This window comes from Canis lupus, chromosome 22, assembly GCF_003254725.2.
Source record: "Canis lupus dingo isolate Sandy chromosome 22, ASM325472v2, whole genome shotgun sequence".
Classification (NCBI taxonomy): domain Eukaryota; kingdom Metazoa; phylum Chordata; class Mammalia; order Carnivora; family Canidae; genus Canis; species Canis lupus.
The window spans coordinates 10,396,927-10,412,060 of record NC_064264.1 but is presented as its reverse complement, the minus strand read 5'-3'; the positions used below and the strand labels follow the sequence as shown (position 1 = coordinate 10,412,060).

The window sequence follows — 15,134 nt, the reverse complement described above, 5'->3', positions numbered from 1 at the left end:
AACTTAAAAGTGCTTTTACAATTAATCTGAAACCAAGGGATAGACTGATGGTGGAGAACTAGGGATTCTACGTATATAGTGTAAAGAAAAAAATGCTCTAACTATTGGAATTCATTGGGAAGCTAAACCTAAAGGTGGTGGCAGAGGGAGGAACACTGGGAGAAGAGCCAGTAATGGGTCATCACAGCCACAAACCACCAGGCAAGTTCTCAAATTCTCATCAATAAAACCCAGGAGACCCACCAGCTGTAATGCACCAGAAAGACAGAGATTGAAAAAGTGTTGAAGCAAAATCAGATTAGGTGCATAAATGTAATTCTCCAAACTGACTACTCAAGAAAATCATGTGGGAAGCTTGTGCAAGAAGAGATTCTAGGATTCCCTTGACACTCACAGAATCAGAATCGCCAATTAGACCTCAGGACATTTCCTAGTATTCAGAACCTCTGCTTCTTTTTCAGGCTGAATCAGTATGTTTTTAGACCAATGGTTGAGTATGAGGTATGGAGCTCCAAATTATTGTTAAGGTTTAGAAATACTAAATCCAGAGGTATTGCAAGGATCAGAGAGGGGAGAGCACTTCATACTCAAGTTTTATAATCTCAGAACAACTGGACCCAGGAATCTTGCCGAACATGATCTTTGAGGCCCTTGTGATTATTCCTTTGTATCTTGTGCTTATATCCCAAGCACACACAGGAGGTGACAACAATGTACAATAAATAGCATTTGTTGGGATCCCTGGGTGGCTCAGTTTGGGATCCCTGGGTGGCTCAGTGGTTTAGCGTCTGCCTTCAGCCGAGGGCATGATCCTGGAGTCCCAGGATCAAGTCCCACATCAGGCTCCCTGCATGGAGCCTGCTTCTCCCTCAGCCTGTGTCTTTGCCTCTCTCTCTCTCTCTCTCTCTCTCTCTCTCTCTCTCTCTCTGTCTCTCATGAATAAATAAATAAATAAAATATTTTAAAAAATAAATAAATTAATTAATTAATTAATAGCATTTGTTTAACAAATCAATGCATCCTTTCTTAGGGTCACTAAGAAAAAGCAGATTCCTCAGTTAATGCAAAAAAAAATTTGGAGGGAGCTTTTCGTATTATTTTTGAAATTAAAAAAACACACTAAAAAAAAAAAAACACACACTAAAGTGAAATTACAACTATATCTAGGCTATATGAATGTCATTAATTTACATGATTCTTAGGCCAAAAGAAAGCTATTTTAAATTTATTAAATGGTTTATCAATTCTTTATTAAATCAATAGAAATGAAGATATATGAAACCTCAAGGAGTTGCCCCCATCACATCCACCATAATTTCACCCATTTCTGTGGATTTGCCAGCCAGACTGACAGGTAAAATCATAACTCAGGATTTCTGACAGTCTTCCCCGCCTGTGACCTCTCCCTAGCTACATGTCAGATGTGAACAGAAGTGCTGTGGTAAATTTCCACATTGTCATCTTGGGAATGAAGATGTCTGTCCCTGCCTTCCTCTATTTCCCTTTCTACTGGCTGGCATGTGGACATGGCAGTGACCCAGATGTAGACAAGACCCTGAATGATGGTGGAGCCACAAGATGGAAGGAACCTGGATCCTTGAATGACTGTCATGAGCAAAGCCTTCCCCATAAGCCTACATTGATCACCTTTGGGACTGTTATGTGAAAAGCAATAACTCTTCCTTGAATCTCTATTTTTGTGATTTCTTTATTTCAGAAATTTAGCCAATGTCTAAATTTTAGACTCCTTATTCTAAAGTTCTGGGATGTCATATATATTCGATAGGCAGGATATCTAATGGTTTGTCTACAGTGAGTATACTAGTTGCAAGTTTCCCCCCAAATGAGATTGTATGGATTAAAGCAAGTACAGATGACAACCACGGTTAGAAAGTGTTCTCAAGACAACTGTGCCAAGTACTGAAAAACGGTGAGACCACAAAGCTAAAAATATTATGATATACAGTATTTTTTGACCTAGATATATCATCTCAAGGTGCATTTTGTTTGGCATACTTTAAACGCATCCTCAGTGACAAGAAACAATATTTGTGAGTTTATTTCTGGCCATGTGCATAGAGTTAATTAGCAAACTCCCAACTTACTGTGCATGCAAATTTCAAAGTTCAAGAAGTGGCAATTTACTCACATAAACCTTATGCAGCTTTTATTGTTTTGTCATATCTGCTTACTTAAATGCATAAATTAAGTACTATGTGTGGTATCTACTTAGAAATATGGCAGGATTCCTTGGGAGAAGTGAAAATTAAAATGTCAGAAAGAAAAAAGCTTTGCCATCTCACCCTCAAAGGTGCGCCATGGGATGAAAGTCTTTTTTTTTTTTTTTTTTTTTTTTTGAGAATGTTGGCCTGGCAATAAAATGTGGCAACAAAATCCCGTGCTTCTCCTAAGTCACCCCTCCTGACACACGCACTCACTTTCAGCATATAGGAAGGGTATATATATATGCTGGGAATTGAGAACACATGGTCAAGCACAGAGTACACCTCTCTCTTTTGCCAAGTGTTTTAACATTTCAGGACCAAAAACTGATTCAAGATTCTCAGGTCAAGGGGATCCCTGAGTAGCTCAGTGGTTGAGCACCTGCCTTCAGCCCAAGGCGTGATCCTGGAGACCCAGGATCGAGTCCCACATCCGGCTCCCTGCATGGAACCTGCTTCTCCCTCTGCCTGTGTCTGCCTCTGTCTCTATGTCTCTCATGAATATATAAATAAAATCTTAAAAAAAAAAAAAGATTCTCAGGTCAAGATTACTTTGGCTTTGCATGTAGAGCAGTCTTCTTAATTCTTATTTTTGTCTGAATTGTCTACACGTTCCTGGTGGAAGGTGACATTTTCCTTTGCCCTTCCTCCTTTATGACAGAAACTATCCCCTATCTTAAAAGATGATGATTATCCCCATAGTACTCTGTGAAATTGCTTGCTACCATAATTAATCATTTATTATTTTTTAATGCGTTGCTTAGGACTACATTAAAGCTGATTACTTATGCCTATATAAGTTGAGATTGTTCAATGGCTTCCACGATGTATTTTAAGCTACTTAGATACCCTCAATGGGGATGAAGGGGTTTCTCCAACAACATCTGGCATTTCAAAATGACACAAACCCACGTGTCATGAGCACATGCACGCATGTACGCGTGCGCACATACATTTACTCTTGGCAGGATTGAATAGGTCAGCAGAGATAACAAAGTTCTTTGTTTTACTGTGGAATTTTAACTCAGCATGGCAAAGCTGGTTACCTTTTACAGCTGGTCACCTTTTACAAGCTGGTCAGAGGTTCAACCAACCAGAAACTTGGTTCTGACAAAGTTTTTATTAATAAACATATGAAAAAGGATAAATTGTTACTGAATAAGGTTTACTTTTGGTAGATATATTTTTTTAAAAGACAGTGGGCCTACTGGGCAGTGTGGAAATAATTAAGTTCCTTGTTGCTTAAAATTAGGGTAAATCTATCATTTTCTCTGGAGATTTTACTATTGTACCCCAAGGTAATTTAAACAATTTCTTGGTAATACTGTCAAACTATCAAATGGGATAATCAGGGAAAGTTCTGCTCATCTTCCATCCGACTTAATTTTGCCAATACAGCAGGTGTCAAAGGGAAAAGAAATACCTCCTATTCCCCAATCATTTACTACTCAGAAAAATAATAAAAATAGAACCTACATCCTTTTTATCCTCCTGAACATTCTTCTCTGTCAAAGAGAGAGAGAGAGAGAGAGAGAGAGAGAGAGAAAATCCTCCTTACTTCCCATTCAACTCTTCCTTATTTCTTAATTTTACAAATCCAAAGTATGTTTTTGACTGACTAGTTCCCAACCCTATCCACACATCCACAAGCAGTTTAAAGGAACATAAAAGGGAGAGGATGCAGCATCATATTCTATTGTCATCGCGGCCCTCTGCACCACTCCCAGCCATCTGAAAGAGATCCACATCTCTGGGTCTTACATCGAGTGTTTACTTTTTATCATTTCAAAGTGTTTCTCCTTGATAACATTCCTGTCAAATTTATGAATAAGTCTGGAAATTTTCAAGATAAGCTGAAATTGGTCTTATTTGTTGGCTTCTGACTCAAATTCCCCTCTACCTCTTCAGGGAGGAAGCCACTGATTTTAGAATCCAACTGCTGTATGTTTCTCTGCCCCAGCTCTAGCTGTAAATCACACTTGGTTTCACAGATTTGATAAAGCCTGTGAGCTTATAATGTCCCTGCCAGAACTAGCCAAGAGTTACTTCCTGGGGAATGAAGCCAGTCGGCAGCCCTTCCAGCCACATAAATATGACCCTATTAGGTGGAAGTCAGTGGGCCTGTCGAAAGACGGGGATTTGACCAAACAGTTCCCCAAAGTAGCATGATCAAAGTGATAAGAGAAATTTCCTGAAATGACAAGGGGAAAGAAAACAAGAGACTTCTGTGTGTTGATTTTTGTCATCTGCCCTTCAACTCTGCTTGGATTCTGTAGCAAGTAAGATTTCCTACCAATACATGACCTGTTTCTATATAAAAACATGAGCTTATCCACTAATACAGCCCATCTCTCACACCTCAGATCCCACATCACATCACAAGCTGCTGTTCTGAAAAGTGAAAGCACAAAGACTTGTACAGGTTTTGGCAGTAGTGGAGAGAAGAGCAGGGAGTTTATAAAAATTCAGATATCAGGTTTACACATTTCATGTCTTTCCAACTTTAAAAGACACTTAGTGCCCTTTGATGGTGCTGGTGAAGGCCAATGGTAATGGCAGAGAAGAATTATGTTGTCACACTGAAATGTATTTTACCCATGAATAAAAGGGAAATAGATAATAGGACTGATAATGGTTTATTATCACAAGAACTGCCTTGCTCAGTTGGCTCTTTTTTGACTCTATCAAAGACCATCTGTAACATGGAAACACATTATTTGAATATTCACTAGTTTTTTAATTCACATGCTATATGCTGAGCATCTCCTACATGTGTGCTCACCACATGCATTTGCTTCTAATATTATTGACACAAAGAACACGTCTGCCTGGTTTGGGGAGGAGAGGGAGAGCATAGACAAGCATTTAAAATCTAAAAGACAAAAGGAAGTTTAGATTTTTTTCCCCCAACCTAGATGTACATTATTCTAGTCTATCGCCAAATAAGGGGGTTTATATTTCACTATATGCATGAGTCAGTGTTTGTAAGTCTTCAGTAATAGAGTCTGAGAATAAAGGACTCTAAGCTTGAAGTCCTAACAAAGACATCAACATTAGACAAACTTGAGTAAATGATGACACATTGTTTTTATTCTCTAATATTGTCTTTAATATTATAAATATATTCTCTTAATAAAATTAAATTAAATTTAAATTAAATATTATATTGTCTTAATACAATAAAAATTTAAAACACAAATATTTAAAAACCTGACAGGATCTTGAAAGATCAAATAGTTGGACATTATCATCTCACTGATGGGCAAACGGAGACCCACAGAGGTTGAGATTCCTAATACCACACCAATAATTGCTGTGGGATGCAGAAATGATTAGTCATATAAAGGGTCCAGATTACATCCGATATGACTTACCACCATGTGGAATAGGAGCTGTGCTCTGACTCATGTCTGTGCTAAGCGTAGTCAGGTGCTTTAGGAAAAGTGAATATGTGATTAAGGTAGATTTCTCATCTAGGCCCTGGAAAGGTTTTCCTGACAAGCAGAACTTGCTTTCAAGTTACTCTCTCCACACGGTCTTAACAAATTAATGGATGAGACTGAGATTAAAAATATCTCAAATTAGACGCTAACTTCTGTGAATTGTTTTCACTATATAATTAGAATAAAAATCAAAATTGAGAACCTGCCAGTTCCCAGAGCTTTTCAGGTCTTCACAAAAGGGGAACTCACTGTCTCTTCATCTTTTTATTAGGGACAAAACCCAATGAATAAGCATTGCCAGCTTTGGAGAGACGGCAATGGGCTGCATTTCATCATATGCAGGCCTCCTATAAAGAGTCCAATTATCTAGCCTCTGGGAGGAGACACTGCAAAAAAAAAAAAAAATAGAAAAGAAAAAAAAAAAAAGAAAGAAAGAAAGAAAAACTAAGCCAGCATTGGTGGACTGAAGGCCACTCATCTCATCCTCAATAAGCTGACAGATGCAACTGGGTCACTTGACTGCCAGCTTTGTACCAAGTTGCTCAACACAGAAGAGTCCATGCTCTGAAGCTCTCATCTAAGGCACATCTGCTCTGGCAAGACCTCATACAAGGCATCCCCTTCCTCAAAGGGCCCCGCCAGGGGATAATATAAACCTACTGCAAGGGATCCCTGGGTGGCGCAGCGGGTTAGCGCCTGCCTTTGGCCCAGGGCGCGAACCTGGAGACCCGGGATCGAATCCCACATCGGGCTCTCGGTGCATGGAGCCTGCTTCTCCCTCTGCCTGTGTCTCTGCCTCTCTTCTCTCTCTCTCTCTCTGTGACTATCATAAATTAAAAAAAAAAATAAAAATTTAAAAAAAAAACTACTGCAAGTTAAAAAGTTAAAACAACCATGTCAATCCAGAGAATAAACACAAGTGATGATAGAGTGCCTTCCTGTTTTCTTCCCATACCCTGTGCCAAGTGAAAAGCATGAAGTCAGGAACAAGACGCCCACAGTAAAGGACACTCACGGAGATCGTTTGTGTACAATCCCACAGGAGTCATGACAGCAGAAACATCCTGAAGAAGGTCCTATGGAAACCCTGTTTTCAGGAACAGTATTTAAAGTGGATTGGCCAATCCCCAAATGTCTTCTTTTATTTCTAGGCTGTGTACCCTGCTTCAAATAATAGTTAATCTTGTGGCTCCAGTGAAAAGTATGATGACAGAAAACTTCTCCAACTGCCTTCCACTGCATAAGTGGTAAAGGCAGAAAAACAAATTCCTTTTTTAAAAAAGGTATTCTATTTATTTATTTTAGAGATAGACGGAGAAAGAGCACAAGTAAGAGGAGGAATAGAGGGAAAGAGACAAGAAGACTCCCCATTAAGTATGGAGCCTATCGTGGGATCTCACAACCCTAAGATCATGACCTGAGCTGAAATCAAGGGTCATACACTCAACCAACCGAGCCACCCATGCACCCCAACAAATTCCTTTAGTCAGCATACAACATCATTTAAAGCCCATCACTAGTGACATTGCTCTAACATCTATTTGGAGGCACCTGAGAGCATGCAATCAAATCCTGACATGGCCAGTTGGAGCTACCATTTTCAGAGCTTGTGAATTTCTAAGCTCAAGGTACCCTAGGAGATTACAGAAATATTTCATTGGAGTAGTCATTATTTCTACGTTTTGTGGCACTCTCCAGTCTGCAAACAATTTTACATTTGTCACCTTATTTAATCTTCACAACATCACAAACTGTCAAGTTTTTTAATGGTTTAATTTTCAAGTAATCTCTACACCCAATGTGGGGCTCATACTCACAACTGCAAGATCAAGAGTCCCACCCTCCACTGACTGAGCCAGCCAGGTGCCCCAGAAACTATCAATTTTAAAGAAGTTGTTGAGGTTCATGAAATTGAAATGGCTTGCCACAGCTCACACAACTGGGAAAGAAGAGACACAATTGAACCCACATGCAATGGACTTTTGCCATTGTTTGCTCATCAGTACTAGGGCAGTGCACTATGTATTTCTTGATAGAGGCATGGCCCTATTTCCCAATTCTCCAGCACAGTGAAGTCACTGGACATTATATATGTACAAATGTGCCATAAATAACTATGCCCTTTGCAAAGCTTATAAGAAATTCCTTACCCAGTCAGCCATCTCTCCTAATTATTGCCATATTCCTCCCGCACTATTTCTTTCTGGTCAAAGCACTATATCTCACAACTTTAAATAAATGTCTATAGTCATGGAAATCAAAGAAGCAGAAAGGGGTTGATCTCCTTCTCCCAGTTCTCTGGGATTAGGGTGCAAGCCCATGGACACAGACTTTGCCAATCACAGCTCCTCCTCTGGTCCCTAAAACTTGAGGAAAGAAAAAGGCAGAGGGAGCATCATGTGGCACCAAGATCAAGTGAAGAACTCTGTGCCCAGGATGATAGGGCAGACGGTTAGGTGGGAAAACCTCCAAGCATGGAGCTGAAGCCACCCAGCTGCCTGGAACCCAGGTTCCCCTGGCTACTTGTTTATTGTGTGAGCTACGCAATAGTCCTTCAATAATTCCCTGTCTGCTTGGTTAGCCAGGGTCAGTGCATGTTGTTTGCAATTAAGAGTCCTGCATGACACACCCAATTGTCCAAGTTTAATATCAGTAGTTTTTCTAACACCCTCAGCCTCTTATAATTATTAAATTTATTATTCAATAAGGCTCTAAATACCTATTTTACCCTTTTCTGAAAATCAGAAAAACTAGTGTCTCACATTCAGAAGTCTAATCTGAAGTGGGTATACAATAACTTTTTGTTCTTTGGCCTTACGTAATATGGAATTAATCTAAAAAGAGGCTATAAGGACCAGTTATTGCCTTTTTTGCTAAAACTATCCACGACCACTCTAGCATACAGAAAGTGCTTCCTCCCTGGAACTCATAACACTTAATGTGTATAGCACCATTTGGCAAGCAACCAACTATTGTCTTAGAATAATTCTTGCATTAGGGTCATATCTTAAATAGATCCTTAAATTTGGCTCTTAAATGTTGCATATACTACTGTCCATTTTTTAAAATTAGAATTATGACAAATTAGAAGAAGGCAGGGATTGGATACTAAATTTCTTTGTATTTCCTACCAACTACACAATACAGATCAAGAGCCTGTGCCTATAAAACATACCTACTTCTCTGTAAGTTTGATGCAAAAATGCTTCTTCTAATTTGAGACAGATCAATTATTCTATGTTTCCTTATATATCTCACAAACTCTTTTTAGGTTATCTCCTCTGCTAGTACAGGAACATACACAGTAGATGAAAATCAGTGATCAATTGGTTCAGAAAAGATCTCTGACATCAATGACTGCCTGATATTACTGACATAGCAGTTGATATGAAGTGGCCAGAGAGGATTCTAGAAAGAGGATGGCAATAATAGGCTGGATAAAGATCCTTGTAATAGGATTATGTTAAATATGAATACACACATACCTCTCTCTCTCTCTCTCTCACACACACACACACACACACACACGTGTTTATGCATTTCAAATAAATGACTGCACATTTTCTATGAAGAGATCCTTTCCTCCTTGTCTCTCTGCCCCTGCCTAAAAGAACAGAACTCATACACAAAGAAGCTGCTGGTAATTGTCATTTTTGCCACAGACCCAATCTTCTCTAGTTATAATGAAATCTAAAAACAAAACAAAACAAGCCACTCGTAAATGCAGACAGTAGGATATAGGGAGAACCGCTAGTGGGAAATTGGTGATGGTACATGCATATTTTAAAAACATTTCTTTCAACTGCCAGTCGCCTTGTCTAATCAGGTTACCTCTATTCTGAAGGAGCAAATATCAAAGTCAAGATGGAATATAAATGCAACATTATAATATGTGGCATGTAGAATGAAGATATGGCAAAGGTTGACATTGATGATGATTAAACCGTTTGGGATTTGGTCTTAGAGACATGAGGATGGAATCCATAATCACCAGCCCTCCTCTCCTCTTTATACAGTACCCGCTAATATACAGCAGCTTCATAATTACCTACTAAAAGATAGGTGGGGAGTTCATTAACCACGCTAATTACAAGAACAATTTATGCTAAATCATCAGCAGGAATGTTAAAAAACATTCCTTAAAAACCAAAACAATGTAAAACCGACCCGAGCGGGTGCAGAACATCTGTTCTCTAGGGCAGGAGAAAAGAGAAAAATCACAGAAAACAGAGAAGATGAGAGCAGAAAAGTATTTTCTTTGTCATTCCCAACTGAATGACAGGTGCAAGTCTATTAATGTGAAGAAAATGGTGTGTCTCAAAGATGATGGCCTCACAGATAAAGAGGATCATTGGCAGTGGCTGGCTCCTCAAGACCTCACCACTTGTCACCCAGAAGCCCAATTTGTTATTGCTCAGAGAGATTCCATCTCCTGCTTCCTCGCCTCTGAGAGGTGAATCAGACAGAGAAGGGCGATATCCTGAAAGTTTTTTGAGATACGTTTTAAATATCATGTCCATTTGAATGTAACTCTATTGGATGGTCTGGAACCAAAGAATAAAAGATGATGGTTGCATGGTGGAGAAGTGTCATTGTGAAATTAACAAAAGCAGTTATCGTAAAAGATATATTAAAACATCATTTTGTAAGTACATAGAAGCACCAGGAACTAAATTTTACTCAAGGGTTCCTTTGAATCTAAGAGTATTAAGGCTATTACTTCATGATTAAGAAATAATTCCTTCTGATTAGGCAATGCGAACTAAAAAAAAATTTTTTGTGCAAAAGCCATCCATATCTAAATGCATATAATTACCTTTTTCCCCGCAGGAATAGAATTTTTAAAGGGGGAGCTGATTCAGATAATGTTTTCAGATCTCTTTAAAATGGAAATGCGTCTTTGGAAATTTTCCACACATTTGGCATCAGAAGTCTCCTCTGTTCGAGCTGCACTAATTAGAGGCAAAGCACATGGAGGTTGCAACGTAAGGTGAAGGGAGAGGAACATTAATGACCCAGGCTGTGATATCATTTGTGAGAACTTCTTTCCACTGATCTGACACTCATTGAAGTTCAGCTTTCAATTCAGTCTTTGAAGCCCAGATCAAGCAATGTCATGGACACATGTCTTTTGTGTTACACACTCATGTTTTTTTCCAAAATTGCTATGGACTACCTGTGAAAGGAGGCATCCACCCAAACACTGGCAGTGGACACTGTTCCAAACTAGTTTCTCACTTGACATTAAGTCTACAGTGACAACTTTTGTAGCTTTTTAGTAGCTTTGGACAAGGCCATATCAAAAAAGAAGAATACTGCTTAGAAATAATAAACAGTGACTAGAAAATTCATCTCTATGAAACACTCCTTTTTTCTCCCAATTCATAGTCTGATGTGAAACCAACCAATAGGTGAGCCCAAGATGGGTAGGCTCTGCAAGCAACCAGTATGATTCCAATGCAGCAGGTCATTTTGAAATTTCTTTGAGGCATTAAGTGATGATTATTGCTTCCGCTGCAGAAAAAAAAGAACTGGAAAAACAAAATTGTTAGTCATTGGCAGTGCCCTGTCTACCTGCTTGGCACCACTGCTCTCCATTTCCACATCCACCTGATGCCTAGACCTCTCTTACGGCCTTCTCTGCCTGGCTCCACTTATTTCAGTAAGTGATTTTTGATGTAGAACAACGTTCCTAAACCCTACAGATGGAAGCTTCTTAAAAATACCATTGCCTGAGCATCAATCTTTTTTTTAAAGATGTCTCCAGGGGATTCTAATGTCCAAAGAAAATTTAAGAACCACTGGAACCTTGCTTGCTACTCAAAGTATAGCCCCAGACCAAAACACTATCATGAGAGCTCGTTAGAAATGCAGAATCAGACACCTCCCAGACCTACTGAATCTGAATCTTCATTTTCACAAGAAGTACTGCTCTAGAGCAAAAGGACCTTATTAAATTTAGTTACATGTAAGACTTCAAAGAAACCTGTGATCAGAATATTTTATGTTTGTGTTCTTGCATTTTTTCTGGGTAGTGTCCAGTAGTTTTCGTGATACTCTTCAAAGGCTCTGTGACCCAAATAAGGTGAAAAAATGGTGCTAGAGGCTAAACCAGGGCTCATCAACTGAAATACTTATAGGAGGCAGCCAAACAAAGCAAATGAGAGAAGTAGGTGGGGAATTGTCAAATAAATATGCAGAATATTCTGCACAAAAAAAATACAAAAAAAGCAAACAAAAAAACACCACATTGCCCTCTCTCTCCATCTTTAATTTTGCCACTTTGGGTAGAAACAGGAGTTCAAGACAATAACTCTCTCCCGTAAAAGAAAAAAAAAAAAAACACATGTGGTGTGTGGTGGCCCATGACAAAGGGCACAGCCACAGAAGGCAGAAAGACAAGATGAGGATGTGGAGGCAGGGAGAATGCATACTTAGCAGGAAGGAGGAGGCCAGGTGATGGCTCCAGCCAACTACTGTCATGGAGGACCTTCCAAGATTTAAGAATAGTCCAGAACTCCAGATTTCTATATAAAATGAAACCTCTAAATGCTGCATCAGTATTTGCTGAGACCGAGTATGCAGGACAAAGCTCACTTAAAAGCATATCTGAACAGTTCACATCCACCGGGATAGACCTCTCTCTCATCTCTTACTTCCAAGGAAACGTCTTTCTAGAGCACATTACAGCTAGAATCAAAATTCTCTAGAACAGATCATGCAACCCCACCAACTCATCTTAAGAATGAGAAACCAGAGAGCTGAAGCATCTTGACAAAGGTCATAGTGAATTGATGTTGGTTAATTTCAGTGTAGCCATGAGATTTTGGCCAGAAAAGCCCCAAATAATTAAGTTTTTCAAGAAAGAAGAGCTTCACTAAGAAGCAACAAGGGCTGAAGAGAGGGAAACTGCTTCTAGTCTGCAGGCCTATTGCCAGTGTTCAGTTGGGAGAGTAAGAATGGCCTATGGCTAAGAGGTCTGTGATTCCTAGGGAAACACCCTAGAGAAAAGTCTAAAAGAATTTTCTAGATCCCATCCCAAGTCCTCTGCTCCCTAAGGAACAACAGGATGTTTTCTGCCTCTCTCCCACTTTTAAAAATCTTTCACTAGTGCCTCTTATTGGAAAAATCTAACCTAGAATCCTATTGGCAAGAGACTCTGCAAACTGGTTCACAGGCTTCAAATGCCTGCAGAAAGACCAGAGCAAGGAGCAGCAGCAGAGAGGGTGCCGAGCCACTGATGTGTGATAATGTGATATCTAAGCAGACATAACCATTGCCATCTTAATTTTAACCTTTTCACTAATCTCCACCCAAATGACAGTGTGTATTTTATGTCAAGGGAATAAATAAAAACATGTATGCATATTAATGACAAGGAGACACAAGTAAGCGTGTAGGTGTTTGGACCCATGAGAGATACAACTCATGCTCAAGACAGTTAAAACACTGAAGAATTTTGTATCTTAAAGAGTTATCTTTTTCTTTATAATGTACAGGACTTCCATAAGTAGACCACTTTTTCCTTGACGCATTCCTAAAATTTAACAATTCACAAAAGTGAAACAATTGTTTAGAGAGAGAGAGAGATTTAAATGGAAATATTAGCTCACCTAAAAGATGTTCAATCTGATTGTATGGAAAGGCACCAAAAATAATCAGAAGAGAGGAAGGGTGAAGATTGACATTGCTTTGAGGTCAACACACGGAGGGGGTATCTGACCTCTAAGTCAGTTCTTTTTTTCTCCAATTCTGACATTGATTCACTCTGTGCATTGAGCTTCCATTCCCCTCAGGTAAAATGGGGAGTTGCCACAGCTTGGATATGGAATTATTGTAAAAGATGCCTACTTAATGAAGAGATAAAAGGAATGAAGACATGTATAAGAGTCCCAGGGGGTCATATGCCAGGAATAAAACAACAGGAATCAATGCATTGTCAAGAGAGGTGCATTTTGTCTTGTGCCAATAAGAGCTTTGCTGAGCTGTACACGTTTGGGAGAAGGCAACACAGTGGCCGCTTCAGGAAGACAGTGTGGCACACAAATGGTCTCCTGATCTTCTGGTAGATTTGGCCTTTTCCTACTGAATAAGCATACAGAAAGAGACAAAGGATACTCTGCCCTAATGGCAACCGACACAGGGTGGTTGAGCCATTGGATACATATTTTTTTAAGATTTTATTTATTTATTCATGAGACAGGCAGAGACACAGGCAGAAGGAGAAGCAGGCTCCATACAGGAAGCCCAATGTGGGACTCAATCTCAGGACTCCAGGATCATACCCTGAACCAAAGGTAGATGCTCAAGCACTGAGCCACCTAGGCATCCCATGGGCCATTGGATATTAACAGCGAATATTGTTCTGTGGCTAACCATGTGCCAGGCACTGTCCCTTCATGTATTAGTTCAAGTCAGCCTCACAGCAACATTCTGAAGAGGGGTCCTTGATGATCTTCCTTTACCCCTGAAGGAACTGAGGCCCTAAGTGGCTATGTAAACTAACTGCCCACGTCACACAGCAGGACAATGCCAGGGCCAGCTTTTGAACCAAGTCTGTCCTATGATCTGAATCATTCAGCTGTTGAGCCAACAAATATGGTTATCAATAGAGTTGTGCCAGTTTGGCCATTAGCAGAATTTTTCCCCAAGATTTTGAAAGTTGTCAGTCTTAGTTCTTAATAATATTGTGGATGTCACCTATCCCAATGTCTGTATGGCTATTTTAATTTTAGAGAAATCACCAGCCAGAAACCATTCTGAACGACATTTAAACTTCATGCCTTATATTCTAGGCCAAACCTCTAGTCTCCCCACTTCCATTGGGGGATTTTGAATCACCCAAAATGACATGAGGATCTTACAAATAATAATAGCTACACACACAATCAGACACGGAATGAAAATATCCATCCTAGGGATTTTATCAGGCCCCCACAATCCGATGCAAATGTCCCTTTGTTTTCAGAAACAAATAATTCCTTGTCATACAAATCTCAACAGAAGAGCACAGTGAGCAATTTGGGAACATAGGTGCCTTTGTACAGAAGACAAAAGGACGCACAGAGAAAAAAATAAAATGTGCACAGGGTTAGAAAGATCATTGAAAATGCTAGGAACATCAATCCCAAGTACTCAGACCAACTTAACTACAAGCATTTTCACGGTGGGAAGATAAGCACCCTTGACTGTTTTTTAATCTCTCTAAACCAAAGTCATCCTGATTTTCAGACTTTTGTACAAACATGAAAATGCTTTAAACCAAAGTTCTTCATCAGAGATATTTGCCTAACTCCCTGCTCCTTCCAAATTAATTTTTAAAATAACAAGAAAATAGATGTTAACATAAGTATACTTTGAATATACTTATAGCATGCATTTTATTTATTTTTTAAATTTTTTTAAAGATTTATTCATTTGAGAAAGGATGAGCACAAGCAGGGAGAGGGGCAGAAGGAGAGGGAGAACA

At 39.3% G+C, this 15,134-nt stretch overlaps 1 long non-coding RNA gene across 8 annotated transcripts in view; it reads right to left on the bottom strand.

The window, feature by feature from the left end:
• The window catches only part of LOC118351967 (uncharacterized), an 839,933-nt gene that overhangs the window by 803,322 nt on the left and 21,477 nt on the right, over positions 1–15,134 (bottom strand). The window lies entirely within an intron of this gene.